Source organism: Pinus tabuliformis, chromosome 6 (genome assembly GCF_031772625.1).
Source record: "Pinus tabuliformis cultivar Carrire ecotype Pingquan chromosome 6, CPIR1, whole genome shotgun sequence".
Lineage (NCBI taxonomy): Eukaryota > Viridiplantae > Streptophyta > Pinopsida > Pinales > Pinaceae > Pinus > Pinus tabuliformis.
Window position 1 is genome coordinate 351,530,570 of NC_142292.1, and position 15,135 is coordinate 351,545,704.

Here is a 15,135-nt window from a genome sequence, read left to right on the forward strand (position 1 = left end):
GCAAAACCTTCAGGTTGCTTCATGTAGATCTCCTCCTCCAGATCCCCGTGAAGAAATGTTGTCTTCATATCCATCTGTTCTACATCATAATCAAAAGTAGCAGCAACAGATAAAAGTAATCTAATAGAAGTTACCTTCGCAACAAGAGAAAAAATATCACCAAAATCAATTCCCGACACCTGGGAATAGCCTTTTGCTACCAACCGAGCTTTGTATTTCTCCACCTTTCCTTCTGCATTTGTCTTCTTGAACACCCATTTGCTACCAATGGGTTTCCTTCTAGCTGGCAACTTCACCAGATCCCCAGCCTCATTTTTGTGCAAAGATGCCATTTCATCAACCATGGCCTCTTTCCAGGGTTTTCCATCCTCTGAATCTATTGCTTCCTTCATAGTTCTGGGATAATCATCAGTAATAGATAAAGCAAAATTGAACAGAAAGCAGATGGACTATACCTTTCTGGTTGCCTTCTTTCTCAAACTGATCTTCTCACACCCAGAGTTTGTGGCTCTTCATCTTCTGATTCCTCCTCAACTGTAGAGTCTGATTCTTCCTCCTTTAACTCAAACTCTATCTTCTCAAGTTCCTTTGGTTGGAATTCATGTTAAATAACATATTTTACCTCTCTGAACACCACATCTCGGCTGTACACAACCTTCCTTGTTACTGGGTTCCAAAGCTTATAACCCTTTAAACCATCATTATACCCAATAAAGATGCACTTTTCATATTTACTATCCAACTTGGTTATTTTCTCCTTTGGAACATGTACATATGCATCACATCCAAATACCCTCAGATGTGAAAGAGAGGGTTTCTTACCAGTCCATACCTCTTGTGGAGTCTTACCCTCCAACGCTGAAGAAGGTGATCTATTGACCAGGTAACATGCTGTCTCCACCGCCTCTGCCCAGAATTCCTGTCCTAACTTGGCACCACTGAGCATGCTTCTTGCCCTTTCCATCAATGTCTTGTTCATTCTTTCTGCAACTCCATTTTGATGAGGTGTATATGGAGTAGTCTTCTGTCGTGCTATACCACACTTCTTACAGAATTATTCAAATTCCTTGTTGCAAAACTCTCCATCATTATCTGTGTTCAACACCTTTATCTTCTTCTCTGTCTGGTTTTCCACCAGAGCCTTAAATTCTTTAAACTTGTCAAAGACTTCAGATTTCTTCTTAAGGAAATATATCCATGTATTCCTTGAGAAATCATCTATAAATGATACATAGTACACAGACTTACCCAGTGATGGAACCTTCACAGGTCCAAACACATCATTGTGCACAAGCTCTAATATATGTTTTGCCCTCTTACTACCAAAGGGGAAACTCAAACGATTTAGCTTCCCATATACACAATTTTTACAGAAATCAAAATTCAGAGAGCTATTACTCATACCTTGTACCATACCTTTACCATGAAGTATTCGAAGACCCTTTTCTCCAATATGTCCAAGCCTTTGATGCCACAGCACGGTCTTCTCTCCAGAGACCACTAGATTTTCTGCTCCACTTTCAGGAACCATAGAACTGTTGCAGACATCAACAACCGTGCTACCTTGTAGCTTGTACAGAGTTCCAATCTGAACTCCCCACATCAATACCAGTGCTCCCCGAACCATCTTGCAGGTATCCTTCTCGAACACTGTTTTTACACCTGCATCATCCAGCTTGCTAACAGAAATCAGATTTCTGGCTAATGTAGGAATATGCAGAACACCCGGAAGTGTTCTAACCCTTCCACCTTGCAGCTTCAACTTTACTTTTCCACGACCAATGATTCTAGCCTTCCTGTCATCCCCCAAGAAGACATCACCACCATCATATTTCTCATACTCGCAAAACCACTCTCTATGGGGAGTGAAGTGAAAGGATGCACCTGAGTTAATCAACCATGCCTCATGATCTACATGTGTACTTGAAGAAGCCAAGTACACATCCCCACCTTCATCTGAGGTGGTTTTCGCCTCTGCAGAAGGAGCATCATCAGATCCCTTTCCTTTATCAGGAGCTTTAAATTTACAATCCTTTTGTAGTGCCCTTCCTTTCTGCATTTCCAGCACACCACCTTTACAGGTTTTCCTGGAGATTTAGATCTCCCACTCGATGACTTATTTTTGTTTTTGTTTTGGGACCGTCCTCGTACAAACAAGGCGTCACCATTCTGGCTCTCCATATTTTTCCGTCTCATCTCCTCCATCAGCAAGGATGAGACTATTTCATCAAACTATAAGGCAGTTGCATTGCTACCTATTGCAATAACCAGACTATCCCACGAATCTAGTAAAGAACACAACAAACTAATGCACTTATCTTCATCTGAAATTTTAATATCAACAGATGCTAACTGACTTACCACAGTGTTAAATGCGTTCGGATGCTTTGTCACCGAGTCTCCATCTTTCATCCTCAAGTTATACAGCTTTTTCCGCAAGAACAGTTTATTCACTAGAAACTTAGATTGGTACAAAGTCCCTAACTTGTCCCACAAAGCCTTTGTTGTAGCTTCCCCTGACACATTCAGCAATACTGAATCTGAGACACACAATCGTATTGTGCTCTTTGCCTTCCGATCCAACTTCTTCCATTCTTCATCAGACACTCACGTTGGTTTAGTACCTGGATCTACCGCGATCAACTGATCTTTATCCACCAACAGATCCTCCATATTGAGTTTCCATAACTCAAAACTCTGACCATTAAATTTCTCGATCTCTATCTTTCCACTGCTCGCCATCGTATTTCACCACCAGAATCGATCTCACAGATCTCCCACTGAACAGGGTCTGTTATCACCCCAAGAAATTCTCTTAGGTTGTATCTTGGAGATGCTCGAGAACATTACAAACTCAACAAAAATGTTGGAAATAGGTGGATGAATGGAAGGAATTATGCATATTCAAGCCAGATAACCACTTCTACTATGCTTAACCCCAGACATGGGTGAACACCCCCAGACTACAAGGCTTTAGACCACCAATTACTCACAATTTGAGGATTAGGTGAACATGGAGAATACTGACCACACCAGCAGATGCACAAGACCATGTGATAGTCGGCTACAACCAGTAAAGAGGTCTGCAAATCTATTTCCTAATGCACAAACAGGATGACAGCTCTCTGGCACTAAGAAAACAGAACCCTGCATAGCACATTCAATAATACATACTAGATTCTAACACAGAGGTGGGATGACAGCCCCTCTAATGCTAAATATCAAGAGCACATGAAAAATACATAACAGGCATAGCCTAGAATAGAGCAGAAATGGAAAGTGAGCAATTAACAGCAAAAGAAGCTTGTATTAGCTGAAAATGAAGACCAGACGCTGCAAGTATCACAGTAGTTACAGTCTCCAGAAGTTGAACCTTACATCAAAACTACAACCATCAACCCCTATTACATCTGTGTTCAGGGTATATATAGAGTTTCATTACAAAATATCCTGTTGTTCCAGGCGTGGAGGGGTCATAATCGACCACCAACCACTTTAACTGTCTGATGGCGTCTTTGGTGTAGTCTGTCTGCTTCAGTGAACGGATTTGATCTTCTTGGATGCTCTATTGTCCTTCTCGGGCAGGTGGAGTGTTGTGGAGGACAAAATTCCATAACTGTTAAATGCGCCCACCTGCTCGGACTCTGTACTTTTTACCTCGGCCATAATGTTTGTTGAATATGATGGTTGAAGATTAACTGCGTAGAGTGCTGGTAGGTGATCGCCTTCGTCCTTTGGCAGCACAAAACAGTCAAGGGTGCGAAGGCCGCATAGTGGAAGCATGAGCATGACGAGAACAATTATCGGTCGTTGGATCGCGCAGGTGAACGACTGAGATCGTTTGCTAAGGAGTATCGGGAGGCGGACAGTCGTGAGCTGTCGGATCTCGGGCAGACAGATCCGACGGTGATCGGGCGGCAAAGATGCACGAGAGATAGCGCGCGGGGACAGGCAGGACAGCGGTAAATGGTATTCCCCACACCACTTTTCGGAGGTGGTGGTAATCGTACAACGAGCGCACGATACCATTGAAAGCACAACACGTGGCGGATGGGACAGGCGGAAAACCTCTTTCCCCGCGGGTTAACAAGTGGGCAGCTCGCGCGATCGGGAGGAGCGACTACCGTCCGATCGCTTTGGTGAATGATCGGACGGCGGAGACAGGTGGGCAAGTTATTTGCAGCGGGGACCATAGGATCTAGTCGGGGTTGATTAGACAGCGGAGGAGTAATCAGATCGGCAGAAAACAAGGGGCAAGCCTTACACACACATAATGCGATTTGCCGATAGCGATGAGGTCTGAAAGCGCCGAGGTTATATGGTAGGGTCTTATGGAGGGCTTGCGCTTCGTGCTTAAAGGCTGGGTCTGAAAAGGGGATTTGTTGGATTTCGGAGGGATTATTCGAGGAATGGAGAGGTTTAAGGAGGAAAACAGAGATAGCGGGGCTAGGGGAGTGCAAGGGAAATGAAGGAGGAGGAAGGAACAAACTCCTGCGATCTGCCTTTCGGCATAAACACATGGCCAAGCTAGTATTTGGTCCTCCAAATGCTGAAGTTTGTAGCAGAGCTAACAGGGTTTACCACAGGCCCGAGCGAAACCCCTCAGCAACAAAGGCGTCTCCTTGAAGCCAAAACAGCTCTGATACCAAATGTAGGTTTTAACCCCGTACAGAAATTACCTGTACACGAATTCTAAAACACATAAAATAAACAATGCGAGAGCATAACACATAAAACACATATACACAGAGATTTTCCCCTAGATCCCAAAACCGGGACTACCAGCTTGATTTTTCATTATGTTCCTTTCAATGTTACAATACATATTTATACATGCCGAAGCATCCAATACCACGGACTGAAAACCATCGTGTCCAAAAAACATGTGCGAAAATCATGCACAAAACCATAGGTGGGTTCGCCTAACCTAACATAGGGTCCAAAACCAAAATTTTCCGAGGCGCTGCCCCTAACCCCATAAAGTGGGGTTACAGGTATGCCTCAAACCTCCTGTGACCCCCCCCACTACACAATCGGCGCAATGAAGGGGGGGGCACTACGCCCCCCCTCTAACCCCCCGGTTAACTATGTGGGCTTGGTGGCACGAGCACCACAAGGGTGTCTCACGATCAGGTGACATGCCCAAACATGTGTGGGAGAGAGTTGGTTTGAACGACAGAAGGACCGTGTAGTGGCAGTGACAAACCGAGTATACTGGAGTCGCACATCAACCAGAAAGTTAAGGAGTTAGTGCACGATTTAACCAATGTGAGTGTGGAGCCAACCGCACGAAGTAGTAAGCTGACCAACTGAACAAGTATGGAATGTTAAGGGCCGCGAGGTGTTGAACCATCATGTTAGCACCATATATACTTGCGAGGAGTATGAAATTGAAAGGAAGCAAGACAGGAAGCACAAGACGAGCAAAGTCGCATTAAAACATAACCAAACTAAAGATGAGGAGAGGAGATTGGGGGGGTCTGTGGTAAGGCAAACCCTCGAGCGAGCCAAGGAGAGGAGCTTGGGTGGATCTACAGTAAGGAAAACCCTCGAGCGAGCCAAGGAACAACTAGGTGTGGGAACCGAAGTTGGGTGGAGACGACCCGAGATAGTGGATCGAACCGATGGACATGTTTATTGGCTTATATATTTTTGTTGGGCTTTGCTTGTTGTGACAATGGAATGAGCCTTCATCTTGAGTTACCTATCATAAAGATTTGGCATTGTTATAATAGAAGAGAAGATCGATGGGTTGTTTTACATAAAAACTATGTACATGTGTTATGGCATATATTTGTGGATTGTTATTACTGCAAGTTATTTATATTGTGTTAGAAATGTGATAATGCGCTACTTGTTTTATATTGATAATTCCGCAAAAGTAACTAATATAAAATATAGCAAGAGTAACATATTATGAGGCTAGTCAAGGTGGATTAACATTGTGCTACACTGGGTAGTTGTGAAACACGTCAGTGTCGTTGTAATGCTCCCTCTCACCCTTTGGCTTTTCTTGGGTTGTGTGGAAGTGTTATATGTTATGAGGCTAGTCGAGGTGGATTACATTATGCTACACTAGGCAGTGGTGAAACACGTTAGTGTTGTTGTAATGCTCCCTCTCACCCTTTGGCTTTTCTTAGGTTGTGTGGAAGTGTTATATGTTTGTTTTTAATCCAACATCCAAGGTTTGTTAAGAAGATGGGGTTATCAAAAATCTCACTTTTCAAACTTGGCAGAAATCAGAAATTAATTTTGATCACTATTATGACCAGCTCGTTGAGAGCTTTCCAACAACATACAAATTTACCTCAATCTGAGTTCCAGATTGAAAGATATTCCCATAAAAAATTTGGCGCATTAAAAGAGGCCATGTCATCACATTAGCCATGCGACACCCTCATGGCCTCCACTAGGCTTGCTTGACCCTAACATGTCATCACTGCGGGACCCATAGTACCCTATCCACATTATGCCGACACAACCACTCTTCTGCTTCTCGCCCGCAAAATGTTGAAAGTAACAAGTAAAAAGCAGCAGACGGTCTTCCAATGGGCAAGGTTCCCAGACCAAAACCTTGGTTGGATCATCCCTTTCATCATCGGCATTGCCCATATGAGTTCACAACAATCGTCATCGTGGCAGTGGGCGGTGGCTCGACCGCATGGTTCCATGAGTTGGAACATGCAATGGATCGACTCCTCAACATTAGGCTCTCCTTACCTCACTTTCATTTCAACTCCAATTGCAAACGTCGAGGTCCATGATCTGAGATCCACGATTAGGGTCCACCCCCAAGCCACATCATCTTAGGCTATGTCATCTTGCCCTCATCATCTCAAGCCATGTCATCTATGCATCTTGGTCTCAAGTTTCCTCACCTCATGTCTATTCCAATCTAAATGGCAAATGTCGAGGTTTGAGGTCTCAAACTTGCGACGTTAATCACGTGCACCTAGTGTTTGAGGTGGAGTTCATGTCATCTCGAGGCTTTGACATCAAGGTTTCCCCTCCACCCCAATCTCAATTGCATAGTCATGGTTTGAAGTCTAACGGTCCAATGGCAAGGTTTTGGCACCACAATTCTACCTCAATCCCACTCTCCACGGTGTTCCTTCGAATAAGCTCAGTGGCCCGAAGACCTGCGAACTCACTTGTCCATTTTATAACCAATAGTCAATCGTCGAGACCCTCGTGGGGACAGCTTGGCACGATTACATTAGGACAAGGTTCCATCTGTGAACTCGCGGTGTTGGCTCCTGCCCATAAACATATATGTATATACCAACAGTCTTTCTTCCCTCTAGTCTGAGCGACATAAGAAGCACCAAGTTGGGGTGTTCACCAAAACAAAGAAGGGTGGTTGCCTTGAGCCATCTCCTTTATGTATTATGGTTCGCGGTCCCAAGGTTTGATGACATGGCTGCCAAAAGAAATCTACAACCTAACTATCAAGCATTACAAACTCTTGACCATGTTGAGCTACTATTTATAAATCAAGATTGTCAAGTAAAGAAAAAAGAGAGCATGGGCACATAGTTTATGACTTCCATCATGAACATAGCATTAACCAACACAACCCAAAACTTCAATTCAACTATCAACAAACAAGATAGTTGCAATTCACAAGTATGGAAGAAACCTTCATAATTCACACATTCATACAACTATAGACCTATAAGGTAACTTGCCAATCCCAAGTTTAACAGTGAAATTTAGGCAATCAATTATAAACTTTTAAGGTATCCCACAATCATGCATATGATAGTGAATTATTTAGTTCAAGTTGACAATCTATATTCATAACGCATGAGATAATTGGTCAATTGTTAGCATAATTGTAAGTTTGAGGCATCCCCTCATGGACATATAGGTTTATGCATTAATCACAAGCACAAGAAGGAATTTGATAGTCTATAATCCAACATGTATAAACAATTATACACAATTATACTTATATGTGTGTGTTAAGGTGGTACAACAACTGAAGGAGGGACTTCCACTCTCCACCAAACTATAGGTCAACTACACTACAACTTTCTTGCCGTTGACCACCCCCGAGCCAAATTCCACAATTTGAGGGGTTGCTTACTCAAGGATTTCACACCAGAGGCTACGCTAGACACTCAAGAGGTGGACTCCACTATCATGGTGGACTATCAACTGCTCTTTGGCAGTGACACCATTGTGACCCACTCTTCTCTAAACTCATTCACAAGCTTCGCCCATAATTTATAGTAGCTCAAATCAAACACAGGGTTCAACAATCAACTCCACAATTGCTTTATCTTTTGCATTCATTGCTCCACAGTTCCACACACAATTTTTTGAACATCCTCTATTATCCAACAAGAGAGATTAAGAGAGAAAGCTCACAACCACGACCAACAAAACCAACCTAAGAACCAAAAGATCAATTGATGAACAACCTCCCTCTCTCCTTGCTACCAATATTTTCGCTTGACTCTCCCAACATTCTTCCACCAATATCCTCTTCTTCCCGAGGCAATCTCCCCCTGCCTCGATCTGTGAGAGAGATAGGATGGGTGTGGTCCTCTACCCATACCTCCCAATCCCATCTCTTCCTTTTTTTGTCAACATAGATGGTGAACTGATCAATAGGGGTTCCAAGACTTCAACGCGGGCTAACTCGTGGTTGTTCACAATATGCAACCAGTTTTCCTCCAATTGCATCTCATAAACAATTTGTCAAGCATTGGCTTTCTTGATTTGCAAGAGACTCCAATCATTAATTTCAGGTTAGGTTTATGGCCTTCAAAGCACACAAGTGGGCAAGCTTTCCTCGAGCTATGGATCCGTAAGGCAATCCTTCCTTTAGTTGGTAGTAAATTAATTTTACATAATTAAGTTTAAATGCTTTATCAACGTATCATCCAATTGTGTTTCTCCATGTCGGCATTTCGGTCATAATTTAATATTACTAAAATAGGGGCAAGGCAAGGGATGTCATACTCAGATGTTAAAGGGGTCACAATGCGCCAAGCACACTTTTTAACTGTAACGAGCCCCTGGGGTCGTGATAGGTGGTATTAAAGTAGTTCAGCAATACAGTTGAAATGGAAATGTGCAACCAAAGAGGTATGTCAGAATTTGGTGATTCTTGTTCACATGAAGATTCTTGTATGAATGTCTTGGGAAAGGAACAGGACAACTGAAGGCACAAGTTGTGCTTTGTGAACATGGAGATCAGCAAAAGGGAAATACTAGCACTTGTTGACATAGGTACCTCACAAAAATTCATGAAGGCATGTTTGGTAGGGCAACTTGGGTTGAAAGCAGCGGCTAGCAGAACTACGGTGAAGGTAGTAAACTCCAAGGCTAGAACAGTGACATGATTGGCAGCAGATGTGTCAATTCAGGTTGATGCATGGAAGGGATTGTCGGATTTTATAGTAATGCCTATGGATGATTTTGGGGTGATATTGGGACAGAATTTATTTGCTAATGCTTAGCAAATTAGAAAAAAAAAAATGAAACTTCTCCAAAAAGGTTCCAAGTGGATCAATTAGTTACGAAGTTCTACAATCATACCACAATAATCTTTGATAGTTAAAATTAAACTTTTCACCTTATGACGGCATACTTTTTACACCTTCAAGAGCAAATGCTAGTTATAATCCTCTTCAATGGTGAATGTTGTCAACACATGCAACAAACCTAGGTTTTGTAATATAGGACAACAAAGAGGGATTGCAATCAACTTGCAATCTTTAGCCATATTGTATTTATTACACTTACAGGGCACCCTTTCGTTTGAGCATTGTTATGACCCAATTTACTCAATCGACTATGGCATTAATCTCTAATTCTAGTATCTATCTTTTTGTGCAACCTTTACAACTTGTTTTATTAGAATCTACTTTACACTTCATAGCTTTAGTTTCCAGCACTCTTAGTTACGAAAACCTCCCTTGAGCCAGAGGAGATCTGGTCTAAAGAAATTAGGAGAGTTGACAAGATAACAATGGCTGACCTCTTAATTACCGAAATCTATCATTTAGAACCCTGGAATTGTTATATATTTAGGATAACAAATTGAATAATAACACCCATCTCAAAATATAGTATAAATTTTCTTTATCAGTAATAGATCAACTATCTTTTGGCATATGCTGGATTTTCTAAATTTCTTTGCTTTACACATACCATCGCCTGTAATCCCAGATTAGCTGACATTTAGGTTAGCAACAATATATTCTTCTTCCTGTGTGGAGAATCCTCCCAGCCTCTGTTACCATATCAATTGACAGTAATGTGTTCCTATAATTTTTTGGGGTAAAAGCTTTAAAACTTCAAGTAAATCAGATATTTAGTGATCTGAAGCTTTATTCTCAAGAAAGTTAATTGTTTTGAATCTGGCACATTCTTCTAACTCAATAATAAGGATAGAGCAACATTATTTTTCCCTGTTTAGGAAATTGCTACAATAAATATTTTAGTTAACTCTTCTCTTTGACATTGTGCAGATGAGCTTTATGGGCGAACACCTCAATACCTGCCTTATTTTCCTGACATTAAGACAATCACTCTTTGGGGGAATAATGATGTCAAAATTAACTCACCTCCATCCCATCCAGTTCATGTTGGCAATACGTCTGAACCTCAACCATCACCTCGTGTGTCCATGCCACATCCTCCGACTTCCCAACCCGTACTTAATAGTGGAGTTGATTCAAGCTCTGGTTTTCCAGAATCACAGCAGCCATTTCCTCCTCCACCTCCTGTATTGATGCCATGTCCTCAACCTTCCCGACGTATATTTAACAGTGGAGATGATTCAAGGTCTGCTTTTCCCGCATCACAGCAGCCATTACCTCCTCCACCTCCTGTATTGATGCCATGTCCTCGACCTTTCCAACCTGTAGTTAGCAGTGGGGATGATTTAAGCTCTGGTTTTCCGGGATTACAGCAACCATTACCTACTCCAACTTCTGTATTCATGCAATCCCTTCCACCTCCCCAACCTGTATTTAGCAGTAGAGATGATTTAAGCTCTGTTTTCCCAAGATCACAACAGCAATTACCTCCTCCTCCTCCAAGCATTAGTCTTGGTATCTCAAAAAAATTCACCTATGAAGAGTTAGAGGTTGCTACAGATAGCTTCTCAGAGACCAATCTATTAGGACAGTGGGGTTTTGGATATGTATACAAAGGCATTCTTCCAGGAAACAAAAATATAGCGGTGAAGAAGCTCAAACTTCGTGGGAGCGAGGGAGAATGTGGCTTTCAAGCAGAAGTGGAAATAATCAGTTGTGTGCATCACCGCAACCTTGTCTCATTGCTGGGTTACTGCATAGCTGGTAGCCAACGATTGCTTGTTTATGAGTTTGTTCCTAATAATACACTAGAGCACCATCTACATGGTAAGTAATATGTGTAACAATTCTTCCATTATTCACTTATCATTATGCATATGATTTTGACTAAAGCGAGCTCTTCCACCATCTGCATTGGGTGAGACCTTCAACACTTCATTTGTGCATGTGTAATGCTAAAGAAATGCAGAAAAGAGCCCACAATCTAATTTTCTAAATTTTAGCATAATGTATAACAAAAAAATGATAGTATTAAGAACTTTTGAATAAGTAGCATAGATCCATTTTAATCTTCGATCTGTCATGCATTTAAAACATTGAGAACAAAAGGCTTAATAGATCCCAGGATAAGATGAATCAATGCAAGTATCCTTTTAAAAATGAGGAATGAGTATTTCAGTAAATGTCAAATTGCTTCATGCTAGTAAAGTCACTTGAAGTATAATTTCTATGATTTCCAATAAAGTTTATATTTTATGGCAGCTGAAGGTCAGCCTAGCATGAAGTGGCCAACTAGATTGAAGATTGCAATAGGAGCAGCTCGCGGGCTTGCTTATCTACATGAAGACTGTATGCTATATTACTTTTGTCTTCTTACTTCAACATTCTTTTATTATCTATTTTGACATTGTTCTAAATTGCAGGTTCTCCGAAGATAATTCATAGAGACATCAAAGCTTCAAATATTCTACTTGACTCCAACTTTGAAGCAAAGGTAACCTTATGTTCATGGTGTGTTAGACCTCAAAATATATGCTGAAATCTGATATAATCTTTTGTCACAGATTGCAGACTTTGGTCTTGCAAAATTTGCTTCCGAAGGTTCTCCTCGTGTCAACACAACGCCTAAGGGGACTTTTGGGTAAATCCCTTTCCAGTGCATTTTGACTTTGTAGATACCTTTTGTACCTTTATACTGGACCTCTGAGTCCCTATTGTTGCCTGGATAGGTATTTGGATCCAGAATATGTGTCAAGTGGGGAACTGACAGATAAATCTGATGTTTTCTCTTTCGGTGTCGTGCTGCTTGAGTTGATCACTGGCCGCCGGCCTCTAGATCTAACTCTATCATTTCCGGAAAGTAGTCTAGTCAATTCGGTTAGTACTTCAAATCGGAACTTATTTGTATACTGTTTTGACTGCTTAAATCTTCATGCCAACTTGGGTTAGAATTTATTCTAGGTGGTCTAAATTTTTTATCACTCTGTAGGCCCGACCCTTGCTTGCTCGAGCAATGGAAGATGGCAATCTAGGTGCCCTTGTTGATCCCCGCCTACAGAACAACTTCAATGTGAATGATATGATGCGGGTAGTTGCATGTGCAGCTTCTTGTATTCAAAAGTCTGCAAGAAGCCGCTCGCGTATGGAACGGGTACAGTCCTTGCTTGCATAAGTTGTTGACCTTCAGACGTTTTTTTTTCCTTCAAAGTTTCTGGGGAGGATTTAGTTGTAGAAATACACAATCTGACAGCAGTCATATTTTTCAGATAGTTCGTGTCTTGGAAGGTGATGTTCCTCCTGGCATTCTTCACAACGGAGTCAGTCTGGCGCATGGTACTCGGTATGTCTCAGTGGGAGGATCTGTCCGCTAGCCAATATAGTGAAGACACTGAAGAATCTCAAAAGATTGACTTAGGAAGTCAGGAACATGGTAGTGTGAGTACAGTGGCTCTACCAGTGAATGGGGTAAACCAATCTGTTTCTAGTAGTTAATATCTACAAAGTAAGGAAGTGCATCTAGCATTGAGAGGTCACATGTCCCTAGGATTAATGGGCATGACAGAACTCCTTCAGGTACAACCTAAGAGTACCTCTCTTGGAAACACACGGACAGAGATGTTCCATCAATATATAGAAATTATTAGACACTTTGCAAATGTCTGCAGTTTGAAATATTACTTAATCTGCTTATTCTACTGGTATTTGCTTTTATCAACAAATACACAATTGATATTTTGGAATCCATGCATTCTTCTCTCCTCTCTCTCCAGCTTGTTTTATCTGGGGAGGCTTCTTGTTTTTCTCACAAGTATTATCATCAAAGAAGCATAAATGTTCTCTGTAGAGCAAGCTAGCCTTTAGTTTTTCAAACTAGGACTTGACTCTTTCTTTGCATGAGAGTGAAGTTCAGGTGAGGCTGTATACTGTGTCTCTTCATGACTGTCATCAGCTACCAATAGAATGTTATAACAGATCTTGTGTGGATGAGCTTGTACAATAGTGCATGTGCAGTATAGGATGATGAATTTGTAAGTCCTTCAGTTATGACTTTTTATATTTCTAGGCATAATGCAGCTAGTCAATGTATAAAATTTCTAGGAATCAATACAAAATTCACTGTCTTCAGTATGTAATAATGCATTTCTTTTACATTATTATTATTTGACCAAGTAAATTCTGCACTTCTCATATTTGCTGGCTTCATGACTGGGGTGACATTTATTCATCCTAGCTTCTATCCTATCCACTTGTTCTACATCCTGCAGACACTGTTTATAGGTTCCAACTTATCCATCCATAAAGAGAAAGATGGAGATAAGAGAGCAACCATCGTACAAGTGTTTATCATGTTTGAACTGTTCCTAGAACTCATAGGTGCAAATCCCAAAAGAATTAGAGAAATAGACCACTTCAAAATTGACATCAAGATTAGGAGCATACATTAAGATTAGCATTAAAGTAACATAGATTATAGGACTTCAAATTATTATCACATATGTTTATTTGGAAGTTTTTGGAAACGATTATAATGCCAAGAAAATGAATACATATTGTCAGATGAATTTGTTTTGTTCAAACGAGGCAGAAAAGTGAATGGCGGCCATAGATTCCTACATATTAATGTTGCAAAAAAGAACTTGTTGGTTCCCACGTGTGATTTTCAGCTTCAAGGCTGACAATAGGAGGAATTATACAGTAAATGATATGACTATCATATGCAGATTCCTTGATTTTTGACCATTGGATCAAGCTCTACGATGGTGGATACAACTCAAAATGGAAAGTGAAAGGATTGATTAAGGTCAAAATGTGTGCAAAGGGTTTCTTTTTCATGATTTTCATTCATTTAAAGGATTGGGAAACAATATTTGAAGCTAGGCCATTCTTCTTTTAACTCTTTTGACCTCGAGATGAGATACTGTAACAAGCAGTCCCATCCCACTTTAAGATGATTTTCGAAAGCTCTACGCTAGAGAAGACTATAGATGCTCATGTTGAAGTTTTGGAGTGAAGAGACTTCGAGGATATAGGAAATATGCTGGGAGTTTCTATCAAATCATCAGATGTAACCAAAGCCATGAGGTACGTGTCTTATACTTGATTCTTTGTTTTAATGAATATCTATACCTTCGCGGAATCCATAATATTTAGATTATATACGACCAACAAATCCCTTTTCAATGTAAGCTATGTCATGAACATGGACATTTGGTGAGGGATAGCCCCTTAGATTAGAAATCTAGATGGGATAATAACACAGATTCTGAAGGATTTGCCAAATTGAAATCCAAAGCCAAATCGCTAAAAAAAAAAAAAAGTGGGAAAAGAAACATTTTTCACATGTGGAAAATGCCAATAAACTTGGCATTCTATCTTAATTTAATGAAAAAGGTTAAGGGAAGCAATCAAAGGGAGGATGAACAAGGAGCAAGCCAACCGAACAGTTCACTAGTGAAAGGAAACGATGGAGCAGATCCAAAAGGAAGGCAGACATGAGGAAGATATGGCAGCCAATAGAGAGTGACGATGAAACTAATGTTAAAGAGATAGTCAAAAAAATAAATAATCATCTATCAGAACA

The 15,135-nt window shown here is 40.9% G+C and overlaps 1 pseudogene across 1 annotated transcript; it reads left to right on the forward strand.

The window, feature by feature from the left end:
* Nucleotides 1-9,074: 9,074 nt before the first annotated feature.
* LOC149258749 (proline-rich receptor-like protein kinase PERK15) lies at nucleotides 9,075-13,654 on the forward strand (annotated as a pseudogene). Its single transcript, XR_016261227.1, has 8 exons — nucleotides 9,075-9,096; nucleotides 10,485-11,381; nucleotides 11,817-11,903; nucleotides 11,978-12,048; nucleotides 12,119-12,195; nucleotides 12,284-12,431; nucleotides 12,544-12,705; nucleotides 12,821-13,654. The product of XR_016261227.1 is annotated as a proline-rich receptor-like protein kinase PERK15 (transcript).
* The last annotated feature ends 1,481 nt before the right edge of the window (nucleotides 13,655-15,135 follow it).